Source organism: Chinchilla lanigera, unplaced genomic scaffold (assembly GCF_000276665.1).
Source record: "Chinchilla lanigera isolate Chin_1 unplaced genomic scaffold, ChiLan1.0 scaffold00077, whole genome shotgun sequence".
NCBI lineage: Eukaryota > Metazoa > Chordata > Mammalia > Rodentia > Chinchillidae > Chinchilla > Chinchilla lanigera.
In genome coordinates, this window is record NW_004955478.1 from 5,269,673 (window position 1) to 5,292,907 (window position 23,235).

General features: G+C 34.3%; 1 protein-coding gene across 5 annotated transcripts in view; it reads right to left on the reverse strand.

Annotated features, from left to right (window-relative positions):
- Cep112 (centrosomal protein 112kDa) overlaps window positions 1-23,235 on the reverse strand; it is a 517,700-nt gene that overhangs the window by 203,748 nt on the left and 290,717 nt on the right. The window lies entirely within an intron of this gene.

Genomic DNA, 23,235 nt, shown 5'->3' on the forward strand with positions numbered 1-23,235 from the left:
AACTCTGTAATGTCTGTACTGATCCTTTGCTATTTTGTAAAACGTTGTCGATCTGTTAGTATTTTCCCCCTTTTATTTCTAAAATAAAAAAAAAATCTCTCATTGTAATGGTAGGATTGTCTCTTTTTCTTTGCATCTCCTAAATTTTCCTTAATATATTTTGAGGTTATAAATTGCATATAAGGGCTATATCTTCTGTGTTGATTAACCTTTTTTAATCAAATAATGATCCTTGTCCTCTTTTTCCTCCAGTATTGATTTTGCTTCAGAGTCCCTTTTGGTGAGTACCAGTTTTTTTCAAGATATTCTTTGATATATTTAGAAACAAACTTTTACTTTACACATTTCTGCATCCTCAATATTTAGATATGCATCTTAGAATCTGCATATGGATTTTGAATTTTCTTTTTCAAATCTAATCAATATTTGTCTTTTAAATGCATCACTGAAAAAAAAGAAAGGCATCATTGAGTCCGATTATTTGCATATACTAATATATTCGGTTCTATTTTTCTCTTATTTTGTGCTATTTGCTCTGCCTTTTGTGCTTTTCATTTTTTCTCTTTTTTTGTCTCTTATTGTTCCAAATAAAGAATTTTTAACTACATCAACCTTCTTCTCTTTCCTGGTTTGTATTTTCCTTGAGTGGCAATAACAGGAGGTCTTAATATTGCTTCACAAATCTAATATTAAAGGTCTTCCTTTTCAAGATTTATATGCCGCAATTATCTTTTCTCAATTCAATATTGCTACAATTATTTTGTTCCATAAAGAGCTAGTTAAAAACATCTATATACTTATTAACGTCTTGTTTCATCAGTCCTTCTTACAATGCTGACCTCCCTCAACAACCACTTTCCTTTGGGCCCCAGCGCATCCTTTAAGTTTGTTTAAAGAGGTTTGGTGTCCAGGTCTTACTTTCAGCGTTTACTGGTCTGACAATATCTTCATGGGTCCTACCGAAAAGGTAGCTGTTATTTCTTTGCAGATATAGTAATTGGTTTTGTCTCTTTGACTATTTTTTAAGACCTTCTCTTTATCTTTAGTGTTCATCAGCTTATGATTTCTCTAAGTGTAAACATTTTTAAAATTTATTTTGATGAGAACACATTAGTTCTCTGAGTCTTTCTTTGGGGGGTGGGTACCAATAATAGAACTCAAGGTCTTGTGCTTGCCAGGTGGGCACTTGTGCCACTGAGCTATATCCCTGGCCAGTCCTCTGAAGCTCTGATAAATCTCTGATAATGTATTTCCTCCCAAAATAAGACCAGGTCTTATACAGTAGCAAGGTTTGCTCCAAAGATGCAATTGGGCTTATTTTCAGTGGATGTTTTATTTTTTTCTTGTACAACAATCTATACTTATTCATGTAAAATAATCTACATTTATTTAAATACAGTCATGTCATATTTTTCTGGAACATTGTCATAACCCTCTAAACCCCAAATATTAGCATGAATTTCTTGTGACTTCATTTCCTATAGAACCACTGGCTCTAATTTTACATGTCTAGCAACAGAGCTCTCCTTAAAGGAGCATTTCTTGTCCATGCAGCCTGCTTGTAGTACATCAGCAGCACAGTTATCAGTGATTTTATCCCACGAATTCTTCACCCAGGTCACAACCTTTCGTAAGCTAAGCTTAATAATTTTTCCATTAAATCAAGTGTTAATTAAAGGCTTATGAGACAGGAGTGGCAACAAAATCGATGACAGTTAAGAATGAAGGTCCACATAAAAGGGATGAAAAATTTCAGACACAAAAATTCAGCAAGTGTTTCTTTACTTCATGCAAGTACATTTTAAGTACATCTGTTAAAAAGACACAACATCCAAGTCCATTTCTTATTGACTGCACAGGTTATTTGTGCGTTTTGACTGTACTCGGATTGGTAATTTGGCAATAAGTCTTGAGTTCATCTGTGTATACACGCATTTACCTTCATCCAAAGGCACCCACTTGAGTATTTACAAATACTTAATTATAACTTATATTAACAATTACTTTAAGTATTAGTCAGTGATATTATTTATTTATGTATTGATATTATTTTATAATTCAGTACATCCATCATGTGTTGCAATGGATGTGCTAAGTACATTCATCTGGCTGACAATCTTAACTGGCTTATTTTGGGGGTAGGGTTTATATTATAAGCATGTCTTATTTGGGGGGAAATATAGTTAAATACACAAATTCTCAGCTGTAACCTGTCTCTGTTCCTTCTCTCTAGATTACATATAGAATTTATTCATATGTATGTTGAATTTTCCCATTCTTTAATTTCCCTTAACCATTCTTTCATATTTTCATTTGTTTTAGTTGCTCCTACATTGTGTATACTTTCTAACATGTCTAATCTTCTGCCAGATCCATCTATTTTCTTAATTTCAGTAGTTCTTTTTGTATTTTTAGAAGTTACCTTTTAGGATATGTTTCATGGCAGGCAGAAAGTGACCCAGTACATGTCACCCAGGCAGGACTAGCAACCGGAAAAACTCTGTTGCAGAAGTGAGAATTCAAGCCAGTGGGTGGTGAGTGAGGTGGATAGGACTGTGTCTTGGCACACAGATGCACTGAACAGAAGTAGGTGGTTGGGGTCTACCTTTTATTTCAAAGGGCTCTGGAGTACTCCAGCGACAGAGCAATCCCGGGTTGTTTCACTGCCATCATCCCAGAGTGGAATGAGGGAAGAGTGACTCAGCCACAGTAGAGTGCCAACAGGATGGAGCAGACGAGGGGGAAGTCTACTGAGAAGTAGGAGCTGGGGCCACCTAGACTTTGGTGGCTACTAATAGCCAGTCTCAACCCTAAACACAAAGGAATTGCCCTCCCAGTCTGAGATAAGCAGAGTAGGCTAGGCCAAATGGCATAAGCAGGCAAGCAGCCTTGGTGTGCAGCACCACAAGGGCAACCCTCCTGCCCAACAGTCAGTGTGTAAGAGGAGTCAGCTGTGTGGAACAGAGGAAGCTGTGCAAGGTGTGGAAGGAGCCAAATGTATACAGATCTAGGAGCAACCTTGGGCTTTCCCTACGTGAGGGTGCCACAGCAACTATGAGAGCTCCGACAATGAGCCAAATAGATAGCAACACCTTATCCTTAACTGAGAAGGCGGGATCTTGAGATAGACACAGAAACCAAGAACCTCCTACACACAGAAGACATCTCTGAACAACAGAGATTTCCTAGAGATGCTTTGATACTAGTAATAAAGCTACCTACTATAAGAAATTTACAGGTATCTACATGGAAAAAAAATAGAAAAAGATAAGACATATAAGAAAAACCCAACCCCACACCTTCAGCCCAAAGAGGACAAGCCCAAGGGACAATGAGGTAGAGGAAAATGGAGGCCACTCATTTGAAATTTCTGAAATGACAGCAGTGGAAATTCAAAAACAGGTGCACATGACTGTAGAGGAAATAAACAGAAATAATCTCCCAGGAACAAAAAGAGATGATGACCATAATGAAGGACTTACTCAGCAAGTCTAGAGTAGATAGATAAAAAATATAGGAGCATGGGAAAATGATGGAAACCATGAATGCCCAACATAGGAAAGAAATGGAATCCATGAAACAGATTCAAGCAGATATCCAGGAAATTAAAAATTCCACTGAAAGTTCGCAAAACTGCATGAATGAAAGTGAAGACAGATTTCAGACCTAGAAGACAAGATTGCAGCTAGTGATCACAAAAAGATCTTTTAAAATAACAAGTGATCATAAAAAATCCAACAGCTACAAGATGTTGTAAAGAATAACATAAGATTGATTAGAGTCAATGAAAAAGCAGGAGTCAGCACAAATGGCGTTAAAAAACCTGTTCACTTAAGTAATGGCAGAAAACTTCCCTGGTAGGGAAAAAGAATTTGACATACAGTTTGTGATGCATATAGAACTCCAAGTAGCCATGATCAAAAAAATCTACAACAAGGCATGTAATAATCAAAATTTCAGAAATTCAGCATAATAACAGAATATTAAAAGCTGCTAGAAAAAGAAACAAATCACTTATAAAGGAAAACCCATCAAAATTATAGCAAACTTCTCAACACAAACCCTTAAGTCAAGAAGATCTTTGAGTGAAGTATTCCAAATCCCCTGAAAGAAAATAACTTCCAACCCAGATTGATGTACACTGCAAAACTGTCTTCCAGAATCAACAGAAAAATAAGATACTGCCATGACAAAAAAACAGCTGAAGAAATTCAAGACCACCAAATCAGCTCTACAGTGTGTTCTGAAAGATACTGTAGAAAGAGATAACAATGTGCACAAATCCAAGAACACCAATAGAAAGAAGCCACCAGGCAGGGCAAGCAACTCAGCAGAGGAGAAAGACAAGGAACCAACAGCAGAAAATAATATGAAAAGGATAAGCCAATACATGTCAGTTATAGCCATCAATGTAAATGGTCTCAATTCACCAATCAAAAGAGACTGGCAGAATGGATCAAGAAGCAAGGTTCAACAATATGCTGTATATAAGAAACACACTTAACACAAAGAGAAATTCATAGACTTAAAGTCAAAGGATGGAAAAACAATGTTCTGTGCAATAGGAACCCAAAAAAAGCAGGGGTAGCCCTTCTATTTGCAGACAATGTAAAATTCAAGCCAAGACTGATCAAAAAAGATAAGGAAGGCAACTATATTCTTGTTAAGGGAAAATTCCAAGAAGAAGAGTTAACAATCATAAATATATATGCACCAAATACAGGAGCACCCAACTGTATAAAACAAATATTAATGGACATGAAGAATTAAATAAACACTAATATAATTATAATGGGGGACCATTAACACCCCACTGTCACAAATAGATGAATTAGACAAAAAATGAACAAAGAGCAGAACTGAACGAAACCTGTGAACAAATGGATTTAGTAGATTTTTACAGTGTTCCATCCCACAGCATCAGCATACACATTCTCAGCTGCACATGGGATGCTCTCCGAAACAGACCACATACTAGTCCGCACAACATGCTTAAGTACATGAAAAGGAATTGATTACCCCATACATATTACCTGACCATAGTGCAATGAAATTAGAAATCAACAGCAAAAGAAAACACAAAAATTCCATAAACACATAGAAACACCCTACTGAAATAAATGAGTCACAGATGAAATTCAAAAAGAAATTAAACAGTTTCTACAACTAAATGATAATGCCAATACAACATACCAGAATTTATGGAACTTATGGAAAACAATGAAAGCAGTCCTAAGAGGGAAATTTATAGCAGGGAATACCCATATCAGGAAGACAGAATGAGCAAAAATAAACAACCTCATGTTGAATCTTAAACTTCTAGAATAAGAAGAATAACTCAAGGACAAAGCTCGTATGAGGGCAGGAATCATAAAGATCAGAACAGAAATTAATGCAATTAAGACTAAAAAAAATACAAAAAAATAAATGACTTGAAGAGTTGGTTCTTTGAAAAATAAATAAAATTGATAAACCCTTAGCCAAATTTATCAAAAAAGGAAAGAAAAGACTCAAATTCATGCAGTTAAAGAATAAAAAGGGCGAAATCACAACGGATCCTTTGGAAATCCAGAAGATCATCAATACCTACTTTGAGAACCTTTACTCTAATAAAATGGAAAGCACAAATGACATGGACAGACTCCTAGGTACATACAAATTACCAAAGCTGAATCAAGAAGATATAAAAATTCTAAATAACCCCAACTAAGTCAATGAAATTGAAAATGTAATTAAAAACATACTAACAAAGAAAAGCCCAGGTCCTGATGGATACACAACTAAGTTCTACAAGAAAATGAAAGAGGACCTAATGCCATTATTCCTCAAACTCTTCCAGGAAATTGAAAAGGAAGCAATAATACCAAACTCATTACTGGAAGCAAGTATTACCCTGATGCCAAAACCAGAGAAAGACCCAACCAAAAAAGAAAACTACAAACAAATCTCTCTAATGAATATATATGCAAAAATCCTCAGTAAGATACTGGCAAACACAATGCAACAAATCATCAAGAAGATTATGTACCATGACCAAGTAGGGATTCACCCCAGGGATGCAGGGATGGGTCAACATATGCAAATCAATAAATGTAATACATCATATCAACACAGCCAAGGAGACAAAAATCACATGATCATCCCAAGAGACACAGAAAAAACATTTCACAAAATCCAACACCCATTCATGATAAAAACCATACAGAAAATTGGGATAGATGGTCTTTATCTCAATCTGATAAAAGCCATCTAGGACAAACCAACAATCAACAGCATAATATATGGACAAAAATTTAAAACATTCACCCTAAGATCAGGAACAAGACAAAGAAGTCCACTATCACCACTTCTATTCAGTATAGTTCTGGAAGCATTGGCCAGAGCAATTAGACATAAAAAAGAAATAAAAGGAATAAAGGAAGGAAAAGAGGAAGTTAAATTATCATTATTTGCAGATAACATGATATTCTACATAGACGATCCCACAAACTCCACCAGAGACTTCTAGATTTAATAACCAGATTCAGCAGTGTAGCTGGATACAAAGCTGACACTCAAAAATCAATACCATTTCTGTATACAAATAACAAACTCACTGAGAGAGAAATTAGGGAGATAACCCCTTCACAATAGTATCAAAAATAAAAAATGAAATACTTAGGAATCAATCTAACAAAGTAAAAGTTCTATACATTGAAAACTACAGTACTCTGAAAAAGGAGTTCACAGAGGATATCAGAAAATGGAAAGACCCCTTGCTCTTGGGTAGGAAAAACAAACAAAGTAAAAATGGCTATACTTCCAAAACTGCTGTATAGATTTGATGAAACCACAATCAAAATATCATTATCATGCCTCACAGAACTAGAGAAAACATTTCTAAAGTTCATTTGGCACCAAAGCAGACCTAGAATAGCAAAAGCAATTCTAGCCAACAAAGGCAAGTGAGGGGGGCATCACAATTCCTGACTTAAAATTATCCTATAGAGCTACTATGATAAAAACAGAATGGCACTGGAAAAAAACAGACCTGAGGATCAATGGAAAAGACCAAAAGATGCAGAAACAACTCTAAATGTACTTAGCCACCTTATCTTTGACAAATGGTCCAAACACACTCACTGGAGGAAAGATAGGCTCTCTTACAAATGGTTCTAGAAAAATGCCTTTCTACATGCTGAAGACTAAGACTGGACCCAGGTCTAGCTCCATGAACTAAATTAAAATCAAAATGGATCAAAGATCTAAATATTAAAACAGAAACACTAAATCTTCTGGAAGATAGAATAGGTAGTACTCTGGAAGACACAGGAGTAGGCAATGACTTTATAGCAAAACCTTGATTGCACAGAAGTATCACCAAGAATCAACAAGTGGGATTTCATCTTATTAAAAGGGTTTGCATAGCAAAAGAAATCACCAACAAAGTAAAAAGACAACCTATACAGTGGGAAAAATTTTTGCTAGTTGTTCTTCAGACATAGGACTAATATCTAAATCATACAAAGAACTAAAAAAAATCAGAACCTCCAAAAGTAAAGAGCTAGTCAAAATATGGGCATCTAAGATGAAAAGAAACTTTTCAGAAGAAGTACAAACAGCAAATACATATATGAAAAATTGCTCAACATCACTGATCATTTGAGAAATCTAAATTAAAACAATGCTGAGATTTCATCTCACCCTAGAAAAGTGGCCTATGATCAAGAAAACAGCTAATAATGAATGATGGAAAGGCTGTGGGGAAAAAGGAACCCTTCTCCACTGTTGGTGGGAGTGTAGGCTGGTGCAACCACTGTGGAAATCAGGGTGGAGAGTCCTCAAAAAACTAGGAGTAGAGGTCCCATTTGGTCCAGCTATTCCCCTTTGGGTATCTTCCCAGAAGAATTAAAAGCTTCATGCCACAGAAATATATGTACATCTATGTTTATAGTGCCACAGTTTGTAAAACCTAAATCTTGGAAGTAAACCAAATGCCCACCAATCGATGAATGAAAGATTTCTTTTTATATGATGGAGCATTAGTTAGAAAGAAGGATTAAATTGAGACATTTATAGCTAAATGGATGGACCTTGAGACTTTAATCATAAGTGAAATAAACTGGACACGTGTAAACTGCATTATCTCTCTAGTATGAGAAACTAAAATGAACCAAAATGTACAAAAAATATTATGAAATAGGAAGAAACTGTTCAAAAGGAAAAGGGAGATAGGGAAGGGGGAGAGAGAAAGGAAGAAAGGGAAAGAAAAAATCAGAAAAGGATAAAATGGAAACTGTTTTGTGAATGGGTAGGGGAAGAGGGTTTTGAAAGGAGAAAGGAATGGAGGGAAATGAGAATCAAGACATATCATGTACAAATATAAATTCAGTATAATAAATGCGATCATTATGCATACTTAAATTGTACCATCAACTTAGATAAAATTTTTAAAAAGAATATGTTTGGTAATTTTTAAACTATCTCATTTTTACTTTGTAAAATCTATTTAAAACTTGTCTATATATCACATACTAAACATGACTGTTTTTTATTTGATGGTTAATAATTCCAGTGAAAGACTTCGCAGGACTTGTTCAATTATTCACAATTTCTGAAAGCTCTAGTTCATGGCACTTTGTTTTCTCATGTTGTCTTGTGCTTTTGTTAAAATGTGAATGCCTATTTGTTAGAGGTTTGTTGTTTTGTTTGTTTGTTTTGTTTTGTTTTGTTTTCTGTTTTGGTACCAAAAATGAACTGAGGACCTTGCGTTTGCCAGGCAGCCGCTTGCGCACTGAGCTATATCCCCGGCCCACTGTTAGACCTTTATGTGCAGGAATTGACAGTGGTTTCCCCAGCATTCGTGTCATTCTGACACACCTGCCAATATTAACACATCTGGGTCACTTTTAGAAAGTTCTCAGCTTCCAATTCATCACAATACTGTAATATTATGAATTTAGGCAGAAAGTTTTTGCGAGAATTAGTCTATATTTATGGATTTTCAGGGGCAACTCCCACTCAGGGCCCTAGACTATTTTCTTTTATTTTTAGGTCCTTGATATCCCATAAGAAGATAAAACAAAAAACAAGAAAAACAGCTACAAAACTAAGGTTCATGTTCACTCAGGTAGTAAAGTTCCTCCAAGTGCTAGCTTCCTTCAGTGCTCTGCTTATATCCAAGGTTTCTATTTTCATTACTTTTGGTCTCTGAGTATCCTAATTAATTTAACAACTTATGAATACACTAAAAATATTATCTTTTAAACATTTTCAAATCTATACTTTTTAGCTATTTTCAGAGGAAAATCTGATTAAGGAACCTAATCGGGCTTAAGAAAACATCTTATTACCACTGATGCATTAGCTATGAATGCATTATCTTCCAGAAAACAAGGATAGCTGTTTCATGTATAATATACTTTCAACAATTATTGCACAAACCAAGAATTCCCTGACTATAAATCAGAAAATCTAACAGTGGTAGTGATACAAAAGTAACATGATCCTGGGAACAAGAACAGTAAATGTTAATAGCTTTACAGTCAATAAAAATGTTACATTCATCCTGTTCTGAATGATTACTATTTTTACATAATGGTAATTGCTGAAATTTTGAGCATTTACTTCATACCATGTAATATATATATATATATATATATATATATATATATATATATATACTTTTTTTTGTAGCAACCTAGCATGAAAGGTACTATGACTATACAAGGTGTCCCCTTATTTTGGATTTTAATCACTCGCTCAAATACTGACCCTACCCCCCCTTTTTCGCATTAGGTTGGAAGAGATATATTATAGATAACTGGGAACACGTATTTATGCAGAAGAAAATGCTTGATAATAACAAATCCGAGGCCCAGAAAGTAAAGCTGATAGGGTGTTCCATATTTATTCTACTTCTCTAAAAATTGTGATGTAACATAGCCTCAGAAGAATGTGTATGAGGGCTTAAATCAAAGGCTGATTCCCATAAATGTGTACGGGAAGTCTTTTTTTTCCTCCCGGAAAATTTCCTCCAGGAAATGTATGCAGTTTTAAATCTTATTTGTTTCTGTGTTTTGCACATTCTGGTATCTGTATCTTATATATCTACAGACTAATTGCCCTTAAAAATAGTGTCTTAATGTTTGTTTCTAGTTTTATAATAATTTCATCAAACTAAGTAATTGGTTCCAGTAAGAAGAGATACTCAAGTTCATCAAATTCTGAATAGATGACAACTCTAAGAGTGGACAATTTTTTTTATTTTTAAGAGTTGACAAATTTAAGTGGGGATAACAGTCACGTTTCTAGGGAGCGAACACTTTCAAAAAAGCTCAGTGACACCAAGGCTGGGATGGGCTGTTGGCTGCTCCCCGCAAAAGTCAGCTTTGAAGAACTCATAGGAAGCATGAAACTAGATATTACTGAGAATACTAGCAATAAGAATAACAGAACACAAACTCTGAGAAGTTAGGAGGTAGAGTAAGAGCAGCCGAAAACTGGAGGATGTATGAATGTGGCAGGAACAAAACAAGAAACTGACACAGCAAGGCAGGTCGGAGGAAAGCTTTCACTTTCTATTGCCGAGCTCTTTCATTTGCTACAGCGTTACCATGGGTATTTGTTTTATTTAGAATATTTATAATTAACAATGGTATTTTTATGAACCAGTTACAATGATAATTTGCTTTTAGGGTATATCGCCAGATTAATTGTCAAAAGATACTAACTTTTTAACTTTCCTTTTCCAAACTGCTCTACAGAATACTGAGTCAATTTCCCGTGTGAACAACAGTATGACTAAGTGTGCGTATGGATCTGTTTCTCTACGCCGCGCCAATACTGCACTTCATCATTTTGTATATTTTACTAACTAGGTATGTGATGGTGAGTTGAAGGAGGCATTCTTAGGTACTAACAATACTGATATGCGGGGCTGGGGATTTAGCTCAGCGGCAAAGCGCCTGCCTGGCAAGCGCAAGGTCGTGAGTTCGGTTCCTGGTACCGAAGAAAAACCAAAAAAATAAAATAAAATAAAATAAAATAAAATAAAATACTGACATGCACTGGATTTAGTAAAAACAATCATACTAAAAAGTGTATTAACTAATTATGGAAGAAATAAAGTATTAAATGAAAGAAATAATGAAAGATAAAGTCTCCACTTTCTGACTCCTCTTCCATCTGCTCTTACAGAACGCAGTACTGTGGTTTTGTTATAGAGGCCTTTCACTTTCTTGGTTAGGCTAATTGCTAGCTATTTAATTTTTCTTCCTGGTATTGTGAATGGTATTGTTTTCCTAGTAACTTTTCCAGTGAATGCGTTATTGGTGCACAGAAATGCTATTGTTTTTTTGTATGTTGATTTGTATCGTGATACATTACTGAATTTGGTTGTTGGTTCTAGAGACTTTTAATGGAATTTTTTTGGTGCTGCATATAGAAGATCATGTCTGAAAATGATAATTTGACTTCTTTTCTTCTACACATTCTTTTTTCTCGTCTTGCCTGACAGCTCTAACGTTTGGAAGACTATGCTGAGCAGCAGTGGTGATAGCGGACATCTTTGTCTTATTCTTGATTTAAGAAGGAAAGCTTTTGATTTTTATCCCATATAGTATGACATTGGTAGTTGGTTAGGCAGCCATAAATGGCTTTTATCAGAGTAAGAAGAGGTCCTTCTATACCTGACTTCTTCAGGATATTTATCATGAACTGATGTTGAATTCTGTCAAAGGCTTTTCCTGCATCTATTGAGATGATCATGTGATTTTTGTTCTTGTTTCTGTTGATGTGAAGTATTATATTTCTTGATTTCCATATGTTGAGCCATCTTTGCAACCCTGGGTCAAGCCTATTTGGTCATGATTCATGATATTTTTCGACAATTTATTGCTTTTTGGGGTCAATATCTTGTTGAGGATTTTTGCATCTAAGTTCATTAAAGACACTGAGCTGTGGTTCTCCTTTTGGGTTGGATTGTTCTATTTTTGGAATTAGGGTAATGCTAGCTTTTAGAATGACTTTGGGAGTACTCCTTCCCTTTTAATTTCTTTAAAGAGTTTGAGGAGAATTGGCGTTAGCTGGTAAAACAAAAGACATCATTTTTTTGTAGAATTTTTGTAGAATTCGGCACTAAATCCATTGAGTCCTGGGATTTTCTTAGTTGGTAGGGTTTTTTTATTACTACTTGAATTTCCACAGTAAATTTATTTTAAAAAAGAAAATTGAACACAGAAAAGTAAAGAAGCAACAACATATACAACTCTCCAAAACATTGCTAATCAACACATCTTTACTAAATTTCAATTCTATACTAAATGTATGAATATATTTTTAATGCAAAATATCTTATAAAATATAGATGTTGTAAAATTCCCTCCTGAGCCTCCATCCTAGATTTTAAGTGGTGTCTTGTTTTCACTGTTGAATTCCAGACAGATTTTATTTTTTAATTAAGTTTATTGGTACAATGTAGATACACACATTGATCACATTCATCATAAAGAATTTGTATCCGTACACGATACATCTTAGTTCCTTTTTTTCCCATCCCCTCCCCTCTCTTCAATCCCCCGTCCCTCCTTATTTACAAAGCTTTGTTTCCATTTATCATTTTTTCTCATTTTTTCTTTCCCTTTCCACCCCCCAATTCCCCTTTCCTTTTGAATAATTACTTCCTATTTCACAATATTTATTATACATTTTGGTTCTTGTTTACACTTTCAGTTTCTCACACCAGAGAGACAATGGAATATTTACATATATGTATTTGATTTATTTCACTTAAGAGTATAGTCTCAAGGTGCATCCATTTAGCTACAATTGTCTCAAGTTTACCCTTCTTTATGGCTGAGTAATACTCCACTGTATTAAAAAACAAACCACATCTTTTTGTTTTATTTTGTTTTCTGGTACCAGCAATCGAACTCACAACCTTGCACTTGTCAGGCAGGCGCTGTGCCACTGAGCTAAATCCCCAGCCCCAGACCACATCTTTATTATCCATTCCTCATTTGATGGGAATTTGGGTTATTTCCAAGATTTAGCTATTATAAACTGTGCCATCATAAACATGGGGGTGCACATATCTTGGTGGTAAGATTCTTTTTAATTCTTTGGGGAAGATAACTAGAAGGAGAATCCCTGGGTCAGAAGGGACCTGTAGTCCTAGTTTTGTAATGCATCTCCGCACTGATTTCCACAGTGGTTACACCTGTCTACACTCCTACCAACACTGGAGAGGTGTTCTGTTTTCCCCACAACTCCACAAGCATTTGCTATTGGCTGATTTGTTGATACTAGTCATTCTTTCTGGAGTAACATGGCCAGACAGCCTTTCATCCCATGTGCCTGGAGAGCACTTGGGGAGCATTTATGGCCTCAGTGTTTGCCCCGAGATAGCTCACAGATTATAGTTCTAACCTTACCCCCACACTTTGTGGTGAAATATCTTGCTGTTATTATTACTTTTGCTTCACTCATTATACCATAGTCTTTGAAAACAAAAGACATCATTATTGTTTTTATGGCATTCTGTTTTAGCAGTGGTATTTTCATTCATAAAATATGATCCCTCTTTTTTTAAAAAAAAATATGATCACTCTTGATCACTGAAAATTAAATGAACACTGGCAGTAAACTGCTTTTTAAAAAATGGGAAAAGAGCTAGGTATTCTGAAAGAAAACAGATCATTATCAACTATACATAAAAGTGCATATGAATAAGTTAAAGGCTTGGAATAGCTACTACAATACTGAAGAAATGTACAATAATGGACAATTCAAATTCCTTGCTTTCAATACTTAACCGTCAACAGTTAAGATAGGGTTTACACAGTACTGGGGATAAATGAAACAGAGTAAGTAGGCCAGAAACAGATCCACAAAAACACTCAACAGATCTCTGACAAAGAAGCAAAGGCAATTCAAAAGAAAAAGTTATTTTTAAGCATATAGTACAAGAACAATTAAATATATATATATATGCAAAAAAATGTAGACACAACCTTTACACATTTCACAAAATTGATTATCCAAAAATTGATGATGGACTTAAACAGAAAACATTAAAAAGGTATGTAAAAAGGGCTAAGGGTGTAGCTCTGTGGTAGAACACTTCACTAGCAAACACAAGCCCTGAGTTTGATCTAAAAAAAACTTAGAGAAGACAACACAGGAAGAAATGTATTGAACCTTGATTATGACAGTGTATTGTTGACATACATACCAGCATAATACATGAAATAAAATATTAATAAACTGGATAATATTAAAAGATCTCCAAATATCTGCTCTGTGAAAGACGTGTTAAAAGGGAGAAAAGATAATCCACAAAATGGAAGACAATATTTACAAAGCACATATGTGGTAAAAAATTTGTCCCCAAAATATATAACAAGTTTAAGGAAACTTCAAGAAAAAGAGGACAAAACTACCATCCTACTAGGAAATTTTATGTAAATATATAGAAAATACAACTGTCTCAGTGAGTTTGTTGTTTGTGTGCAGGAATGGTCACTCAGATAGTTGTATTTTGTACATATATTTACATAAAATACCACAGCGATATATGTGCACCCATGTTTATAGCAGCACAATTTGTAATAGCTAAATCTTGGAAATAGCCCAAATGCTCCTCAACCAAGGAATGGATAAAAGATGTGATCTTTTTATACAATGGAGTATTACTGACTTATAAAGAAAGATAAACTCGGGGCTTTTATAGGTAAATGGATGCAACTAGACACCACACTCATAAGTGAAATAAATCAGACTCGCATGTGTAAACATCTAAATGTCTCCCTAGTGTAAGAAACTGAAAGAGTAAATAAGATCCAAAAGGTACAATATACAGTGTGAAAGGGAAAGAAACTGCTCAAAAAGGAAAGAACAACTGGGATGGGGGAAAGGAGAAAAGAAAAGACTATATATGTATAGTCTCTCTCTATATATACATACAAGACAGCTAATTGTATTACTAATATCTACTAGTTCATTGAAAGGAACAGTTAGTGTTTATATTGTTTGATCATTCTTAAATGCCTATATTTGGTAATCTGAGCAACCACTTTGAAGATAACAATATGCAATATAATAACCTTTACTAATTTCTTATCACCTTGCTTTGAAATTCTGTATCATTTTTATTGGTTTTTATTCTCTTTAAAAAATTAAAAATAAAAAAGAACAAGTATTAAAAATATAACTATCAACACTGCAAAAAAAAGGTGGTATCATAAGATATATTCTTTGACAGCTCTGCAATCGAATTAGGAACTAATGACCAAATAATAAAAGCAAAAAATAATCCTCCATATACTTTGTTTTGTTTTGTTTTTCTTTTTTTTTTTTTCGGGGGCCGGGAATCAAACTCACAAGGTCGCGCTTGCCAGGCTGGCGCTGTGCCGCTGAGCTAAATCCCCAGCCCCCTCCTCTATATATTTTGAAATTAAAAATGTACACCTTAACTCATTGTTCAAGAAAAAGTTATGATAGAATTAAAAGTATTTAGGACTGATCTCTGGAAGGAGACCTAAGCACTGTTTACACTGAAATATTTTAGTTGGGAACGAGAGAAGTATATGATGGCAAGTCAGAGGTGAGTGGAAGACATTTCACTGCATTTTTCTGGTTTACAAATTCTGACTGATGGTAATCAAAAATAAATTTACAATATTTATATAAAATATTTATAAATGTCTTAAAATGAAAATCAAACTTCTCAAATCTTAATGGAAGAACCAAAACCAATGAAATGTGTAACTTTTATGTGTTTTTTTTTTAAACACTAAAATTATTGACGAAGAGGAACCAATTGAAGAAGTTTACCAGTAAGAACAGTTTCTAGTAAGACTGATCAAGGAAACAAAAAAGGAACAATAACATTAGGGAAGAAAAGAAAGCTTTGGGAATGTTATTTATACAAAATAATGTTAGAAGAACATGCTGTATATTAATCAGAGATTGAAGAATGTAAGAACTTCATAAAATATATGCCAATAACTGGAGCATGTAGGTGAAATGAAAAAATTTCTATGAATATATAAATGCCAAAAGAAGAAACGAAAAGATAAGTAATCTAAATACAGAAAACTGAAAGAACAGTTAAAAATCATCCCACAAAAAAAATGCTGAGCTCATAATTTTACTGATGAGTTCTTAAAACAATTTTCCAAGGGACAGATCATTTTGGCCTTTTACACATTCTTCCAGGAAAGAGCGAATAAAGAAAAATAAATGTCACTATAATTTTGATTTTAAAGGAGGACAAGGATATGAAGAGAAAATTTTAAAGCCAACTCAATATGAACATAAGCATAAATTATAAAGTAAATAATTGGCAAACCAAGTCCACTGATATATAAAAATAAAATATACAACCACCAAGTTATAGAGAAGGCAAGGGCAATTTAATACTTCTGAAAATGTACAGATGCCAATAAATATCAAATCTGGTTAAAAGGAAAAATTCCTGAATTATGAAAATTTACCAAAATTTACTGATAAAAATGGAAAATATGAATCATCCTATAACAACTAAAGTAACTGAAGCAGTAGTCAAGAAAATCTTCCAGAAATGAAATATCAAGCCCAGAAAGCTTTACTGGTCAGCTGCACTAAATGTTTAAGAAATAAATAACTCACACATATATCTTTCAGAAAATATAAAAAGATGCATCACTCAGAAAACTGCTAGCACAGAATCAATTAATAAACATGTCCAAGAGAGTCCAAAAAAGAAAAAAAACTGGCCAGGTAATCTCAATAATTATTAGCAAGTTATTAGTAAATTGAATCCAGAGATAACATATTATAAAAAATTGAATGGAAATAAGGTGGATATGTCAACAGTAACCTAAAATATAACTTATTCCCTGAATATATTAAAAGAAAAAATTTAATTATCTCAATACATAGAAAAACAACTGATAAAATTCACAAACATTTCCACATTTGTTATATTTAAACAATTTAGTGTTTAAAAATAAAAAATGACAGACATTTTTAGCTAAATAGGAATTTCAAAGAACATTCTTAATGAGATAAAAGGTATTTGCTAAACACACAGTAAATTTTATACATGTTTTACAGTAAGGTTTTAAAATGTCCCTTTTAAAATCAGGGAAGAGGAAAGAACTCCTATTATCATTACATATACTCACAAGTATTCAACAAGACAGAAAATAAAAATGACAACAAACTGTCTTTAATAAAAGATGTTAAAGACCAGGCATGGTGGTACATGTCTGTAATCCCAGCACTCAGGAGGCTGAGGCAGGAGGATCACTGCAAGTTCAAGGCCAGCCTGGGCTACAAAGTGAGTTCAAGGCCAGCCTGAACTGCATAATGAAACCCTGTCTCAAAAAGATAGAACAAAAAAAGATGTTATTATGGTATCTAGAAAATGAAAAATAATTGTAAATAATTAGAAATAATGAGTTTAAAAATGTACAAATGATCAATATTCAAAAATCAATTTCACTTTTTGTACATCAGCAAAAATTACAAAACATTATTTACAAGTATGATAATAAATAAACTATTTTTTAAAATAAGCCTATCAAAAGATGTGTAAGACTAGTAGGAAAAATACAATCCCTTTAAAACACATTCAATAACCAAGAGATATACCATGGTGATTAAAAATCTCTCCATCAGTTCTCCCCAGGTTCGTCTGTAACATCAGTAAAAGTCCAATTACAATTTCAAGGAAACTTTTCGCGAACCTTGACAAGGTGACTCTGAAATGCACAGGGATGAACACGGTGCCGTAACACTCCTACAGAAGAACAGTGGTAGGACATTTTCCATCAGGCATTTGGTCCTGGCATAATGTTACTCTAGCAGTGTGGCACTAGAGTGGCGAACGGGAGAGAAATCAACTTGATGAACAGAATCGAGAGTCTAGAAACTGGATCACACTGGACAGAGCGGGCATTGCAGTATAGCAGGGGTGCAACAAACAATTCTCAATATTGTGCTCAGTCAATGAGTTATGCATACAGGAAAAATGCAGAGTCATACCTTACACAAGAGATAAAAATCAATTTTCTCCATTCCTAATTTTCCAAGAGAAATACAATATGTCTACACAGAGCTTGTACACACATGCCCATAGCAACATTATTCATTATAGCTCGAAGCAGTAGCAACTCAAATGTCTATCAACTGATAAAAGAGTAAGTATATCTATACAGCCCAAAGAAGGGAGGGAATTATAAAGATCAGAGCAGAAATTAATGCAATGGAGACTAAGCAAACAATAGAATGAATTACCGAATCGAAGAGTTGGTGTTTTGAAAGAATGAGTAATATTGATAAACCCCTAGCCAACTTTATCAAAAAAAGGAAAGAAAAAACTCAAATTCATCCAATAGAGAATGAAAAGGGTGAAATCACTATGGATCCTGTGGAAAATCAGGAGACCATCAATATCTACTTTGAAAATCTTTACTCTCATAAGATAGAAAACACAGAAGAAATGGACAGATTCCTAGATACATACAAATTATTAAAGCTGAATCAAGAAGATATAACACTCATCAATAACCCAATATCAGTTAATGAAATTGAAAATATAATTAAAAACTTACCAAACACAAAAAGCCCAGGTCCTGAGGGATTTACAGCTGAATTCTACAAGAAATTTACAGAAGATTTAATGCCAATTATCAAATTCTTTAATGAAATGGAAAGGGAAGCAATTCTCCCTAACTCATTCCTGGAGGCAAGTATTCCCTAATACCAAAACCAGAGAAAGACCCAACCAAAAAAGAAAACTACAGACAAATCTCTTTAATGAACATAGATGCAAAAATTCTTAATAAAATACTTGCTGATAGAACACAGCAAATTATCGAGAAGATAATACACCATGACCAAGTAGTATGCATCCCAAGAATGAAGGGATGGTTCAATATACACAAATCAATAAATATATTATACCATATCTTAGGAGCAAAAGACAAAAATGATATGACCATCTCAATAGATTCAGAAAAAGCTTTTGATGAAATCCAACACTCATTTATGATGAATTCATGATGAAAACCCTATAGAAGGTCAGAATAGATGGTATTTACTTCAATCTGATAAAAGCCATCTATGACAAACCAACAGTGAACATCACACTAAATGGACAAAAACTGAAATCTTTCACTCTAAAATCAGGAACAAGAAAGGATGTCCCTATCACCATTCCTATTCAATATAGTTCTGGAAACAGTAGCCAGAGCATTTAGACAGGAGACAGAAATAAAAGGAAGGACACGAAGGGAAGAAGTGAAATTATTACTATTCACAGATGACATGGTACTCTACATGGAAGACCCCAAAAACTCCACCAAAAGACTCCTAGAATTAATCAATAAATTCAGTAGCATAGCTGAATACAAACTCTACACTCAAAAATCAATAGCATTCCTGTAGACAAACAAGAAATAAACTGAGAGAAAAATTAAGAAAACTACATCTTTCACAACAGCATCCCCCAAAATGAAATACTTAGGAATCAATCTAACAAAGGGAGTAAAAGATCTATACAAGGAAAATTACAGTACTCTAAAAAAGAGATCAAAAGAGGATTTCAGAAAATTGAAAGATATTCCTTGCTCATGGATAGGAAGAACCAACATTGTGAAAATGGCCATACTCCCAAAATTGTTGTATAGATTTAATGCAATCCCAATTAAAATACCATTAGTATACCTCACAAATTTAGAGAAAACATTCCTAAAATTCATCTGGAACCAGAAGAGGCTTAGAACAGCAAAAGCAATCTTGGGAAACAAAGGAAAGGCAGGAGGCATCACAATCTCTGACTTGAAATTATACTACAAAGCTACTGTGATAAAATCAGCATGGTACTGGAAAAAAAAAAAGACCTGAAGATCAATGGAACAGATTAGAAGATGCAGACACAGCTACAAACACAATCAGCCACCTTATCTTTGACAAACAGGCCAAACATATTCACTAGAAGGGAGATAGTCTCTTTAATAAATGGTGCTGGAAAAACTGGCTTTCCACATGCCGAGGACTAAAACTAGACTCATGTCTATCGCCATGCACTAAACAGAAGTCAAAATGGATCAAAGATCTAAATATCAAAACAGAAACACTAAATCTACTGGAAGGGAAATTAGGTATAAATCTCAAAGACACAGGAGTAGGCAGAGAGTTTATGAATGAAAACCAGACTGCATGGCAAATACTTCACTGAATCAACAACTGGAATCTCATCTTATTGAAAAATTTTTGCACATCAAAAGAAATCACCAACAGAGTAAAAAAACCCCATAGGAAAAAATTTTAACCAACTGTCCCTAAAAGGACTTCTATCCAGAACACATGAAGAATTTTAAAAAATCAGGCCCCCAAAATTCAAAGACCCAAACCAAAAATGGGCATCTGAGATGAGTACACACTTCACAGAGGAAGAATTACAAATGGCAAAAAAAAATATGAAAAAGCGTTCAACATCATTTGTCATTGAAAAATGCAAATTAAAACAACACTGAGACTCTGTCTTACCCCAAAATAATGTCTAGCCACAAGAAATCAACCAATAACAAATGCTGCAGGGGCTGTCACCTTTAATAACAAATGCTGGAGCAAATACAAATGCTGGAGGGACTGTCACCTTTAGTAACAAATAACAAATGCTGGAGGGGCTGTCACCTTATGCATTCTTGGGGTGCATCCCACTTGGTCAACCCTTTGGCTGACACCCAAAGGCTGTCACCTTTGCTGGAGGGGCTATCACCCTTGATGATAAGGGTAAAAAAGAAAACGTCTCCATTGTTGGTGGGAGTGTAGCCTTTTGAAACCAGTGTGGAAATCATTGTGGAGATTCCTCAAAAAACTAGGATTAGAGGTTCCATTCAACCCAGCTGTTCCCCTCCTGGGTATTTATCCAGAAGAACGGAAAACATCATACCACAGCAATATATGTGCACCCATTTTTACAGCACTACAATCTGTCATAGCTAAATCTTGGAGACAGCCCAAATGACCATCAACTGAGGAATGAATTTAAAAATGTGATTTTTTAGACGATAGAGTATTACTCAGTTATAAAGAAAGATAAACTTGAGGTTTTTACGTAACTGGAAGCAGCTAGAGACCATTCTTCATAAATGAAATAAATCAGACCCACAAGTGTAAACATCATATTATCTAGTGCAGGAACCCTAGTGTAAGAACATGAAAGAGTAAATAAAATCCAAAAGGTACAACAGATATCATGAAGGGAAAGAAACTGCTCAAAAGGAAAGAACAACTGGGAAAGGGGAAAGAGAAAAGAAAGAAAGAAAGAAGGAAGGCAAGGCAACTATGTATGTATATACAAAAGACAGCTAAGATAATTGTCCTACTGATTTCTCTTGATTTATTGAAAGGAACAGTTAATGCTTAAATTTTTTTGACCAATTTTATATCCCTGTATCTGATATTCTGAACAACTATTCTGAAGACAACAGTATGCAAGATAACAACCATTGTAGAATTCCTATCATCTTGTTTTTTGAAATTTTGTATCATTTCTAATGTTTGTTGTTTTTTATTCTCTTTAAATTAAAAAAAAATCTAGCAGTTTTTTAGTGTTGAATTTGGGGTCTTCTATGCAGAGTGCCATGTCAACCGCAAACAATGCTAGTTTAAATTCTTCCTTTCGCCTATCCTTCTTCTTTCTCTTTCTCTTGTCTAACTGCTGTGGATAACGTTTCCTGGACTATACTGAGTAAGAAGGGAGGGAGTGGACACCTTTGACTTGTTCCTGATTTTAGAGTGAACACTTTCAGTTTTTGTCCATTTCATATAATATTGGTTGTTGGTTTGTCATAGATTTTTTTTATTAGATTGAGATAACATCTATTCCAATTTTCTCTAGAGTTTTTATCATGAATAGGTGCTGGACTTTGTCAAAATCATTTTCTGCATCTCTTGATATCATCATATGTTTTTTGTCCTTGGCTATGTCAATATGGTGTGTTACACTTATTGATTTATGTATGTTGAACCACCCCTGCATTCCTGGGATGAATCCAATTTGGTTATGGTGTATAAACTTTTTGATGATTTCCTGTATTGTGTTTGCCAGTATCTTATTGAAGATTTTCACATCCATGTTCATCAGCGAGACTGGCCTGTAGTTTTCTTTTTTGGTTGGGTCCTTCTCCGGTTTTGCTATCAGGGTAATGCCTGCTTCTAGGAATTAATTTGGGAGTATTGCTTCACTTTCAGTTTCATTAAAGAGTTTGAAAAGAAGTGGTATTAAGTCTTCTCTAAATTTCTGATAGAATTCAGCAGTGAATCCACCAGGGCCTTCACTTTTCTTTGTTGGTATGTTTTTAATTACATCTTTGATTTCATTGATACTGGTTTATTTAGGATTTTTATGTCTTCTTGATTCAGCTTTTGTAATTCATATGTACCTAGGAATCTCTCCTTTCTTCTGAGTTTTCCATCTTATTGGAATACATATTCTGAAGATAGGTACACATGATCTTCTGGATTTCTGCAGTGTCTGTTTTGATTTCACTCTTTTAATTCCTAATCGTGTGGATTTGAGTCTTTTCTTTCATTTTTTGATAAGGCTGGTTAAGGGTTTGTTGATTTTATTTAATCGTTCAAAGAAACAGCTCTTTGATTCATTAATTTCTTGAATTGTTAAGTCCTCAATGTGTTAATTTTTGCTCTGATCTTTACAATTTCCTCCCTCAAATAAGCTTTTGGTTTAGCCTGCTCTTCTTTTCTAGAAGATTGAGATTCACCAGTAAGTTGTTTATTTGAGTTTGCTCTGTTTTACTGATATGGGTATTCATTGCTATAAATTTCATTTTAGGACTGCTTTTACTGTGTCCCATAAGGTCTGGTATGTTGTACTGTCATTATCATTTAATTGTAAAACGTGTAATTTCTCCTTTAATTTCATCTGCCACTGATTTGTTTTCAGGAGCATGCCATTTAATTTTCATGTGTTTATGAAGCTCTTGTCATTTCTTTTGTGATTGATTTCCAATTTCATTGCACTATGTCCTGATAATATTCATGGGATAATTTCAATTCCTTTGCATTTACTTAATCATTTACTATGGGCTAGTATGTGGTCTATTTAGGAGAACATCCCATGTGTTGCTGAGAGGAATGTGTTTTCCCATGTTGAGGGATGGAACTTTATAGATATCTACTAAGTCCATTTGTTCAAAAATGTGGTTCAGTTCTAGTATTTCACTGTTGAATTTTTTTGTT